We start from the raw sequence: 2,500 nt of genomic DNA on the forward strand, positions 1-2,500 counted from the left end.
TTGTGTAATATATTTCATAGGTTCCATTGGAATTCAGCCCACATGGGATTCAGCCCAAAGGAATTTAGCCTAACCTAACCCAACTAACCCATTATTTTTTAGTGAATTTAAAAGTGGACTGAATCCTGTGTGGGCTGAATTCCAAGCCCACCTATTTCATATCCTGTTAATTATTTCCAAATAATTTAGTGGCTTGTGTGAATATGATCATTATCTAAAAAAACAACTACTGTACTCAAAAGTAGCCTAAATCACACTCTATTCATTCATTTATTTATTCATTTATAAATCATGCAATATGCTAAAACTTTCTGTTTCCATTTCAGGATCTGTATCAACAGCTTCAATCCCTTCATCATCGGCTCCACTTGAATTATATGCAAACCTGACTCCTCCACAGGCGCCACTTCTGCTAAATCATTTTGATCTAAAAGAAAGTCATCAACGTCTCTGGACAGATTTATCGTCTTGTTCAGCATCCTCAGTTTCTCAAGATGGTTCAGAACCTGAGGCCAGGTTATATTCCTCCATCCAGAAAAGATATTGCTGATAAATACTTGGATCTCGTGTATGAAAATGAATATAAAAAGTGTGCAGATAACCTGAATAATGAAACTGTATGTCTTTCAATTGATGGGTGGTCCAACATTCATAATGAGCCCATAATATGTGTCACTCTAACAACATCCACTGGTCAGATTTATTTAGTTGAGACAACATCAACATTATATTGGCATCAGGGAAACCTCACACTGCTGAATATCTTCTACAACTTGTATAAAATTCGATCAAGAAGGCTGAACAAGATTTTGGCTATCACATTGGAAGTGTTGTGACAGACAATGCAGCAAATGTCACCAAGATGAGAAAACTCTTGGAGGAATCGAGTGAACCTGAGCATACCTTCCTCTCATACGGATGTGCAGCACACCTACTAAATCTATTGGCTCATGACCTTGAGATTGATAATGAAAAACAACATGTGGTCCATGTAGTTAAATATTTTAGAAATAATCATTATGCTGCTTCAAGGTATCGGCAGGAAGGTGGTCAGTGTCTAGTCATGCCCCAGGACACAAGGTGGAACACAATGTCAGACTATCTCAAGGCCTATATAAATAACTGGCCAGTTCTAATGAAGATCTGTGAAGTCAACAGGTAAGCTATTGATACTAAAGTACGAAACAAAGTATCAAATTTAGGCCTAAAACATTCGGCTGAGGAATTACTGGATCGATTGCAGCCAATAGCAAAGGCTCTAGATGTAGTACAGAGTGACAGGTGCACTATTGCTCAAGCGGTAGATGTTTGGAAGAAATTACTTGGCCATTTCACAAACAATAAACACGCTGAAAATCGGTGAAAAAAAAGGTATGAACAGCTTATCACCAAAGCTCACATACTTGCCAAAATGCTTCATGCAACACTTCGAGGAGAAATGCTCAGTGCAGAAGAGGATCGATTTAAATCAAATAAATCTGATTTATATAAAAAATAGATTTTTTTTATTTCTTAAAAAAAAAAAAAAAAATAATCGCCAACCCTGGTGTCCACTAACCTCATACAATAATACTTGATAAGTCCGGCTAAAATTGGCGTTTCAAAGCATAACAGTGACTTAAAAATAGTTTCTTATTTCACTATAAAAGTTATATTAACTTATTCTGCATTAAATAAGTCAATATTTGATATATTTGTCCTATATACAATGTTAGGTTTCTAGTTTTGATATATTTGTCCAATATAAAATGTTAGGTTTCAAAGAAAGCAATAGCCTCCGCTAGCGGAGCCAGGAATCTGGGTGTGCACATCCTGTATGATAGTAGTCCTTTGTATATATATGTATATTTGTATATGTATATACATTATATAAATGTACTATGCTCAAAACATTACCTAGTTATCATTTCGTATACGTCATGCATACTTAGGCGTGTTCGATTGCTTACTTGAAGCAAGTAATAAGACTTGGTCGTAACTCCCCGTCCACTTGCCCTCGACCACCAACCAGTTCTTGGTGACGTCACGATGAGGCGAAAAGGCAGCTCACGGGTCAGCGGGCATTAGATTATTTCATTGTTTCATTTATTGATATATGAATCAACAAAAGTCACTTCTAAAGCAGACACCATAATATACTGCAAATATGTAAAAAAAAAAAAAATTGTTTTGCGTATTATATATACTTTTAATTATTTACTTTTTTACTATAGCCATTAGTAAATGTACAAAAAATACACTAGCATAAAGATATAGTATTACTAATGATACTATTTTACTCTTACTCTAACAGATTTTTAATAGACTAATTTTACCCTAATAGAATTCATTACTGCTTCTATACCACTACATTGCTACTACTACAACTACTACTACTACTACTACTACTACTACTACTACTACTACTACTACTACTACTACTAGTAGTAGTAGTTACTAGTAGTAGTAGTAGTAGTAGTAGTAGTAGTAGTAATAGTACTGCCGATATTAGTACTTGTAT

This window comes from Oratosquilla oratoria, chromosome 17 (genome assembly GCF_046742065.1).
Source record: "Oratosquilla oratoria isolate Oo_2021 chromosome 17, ASM4674206v1, whole genome shotgun sequence".
NCBI classification, from domain to species: Eukaryota; Metazoa; Arthropoda; class Malacostraca; order Stomatopoda; family Squillidae; genus Oratosquilla; species Oratosquilla oratoria.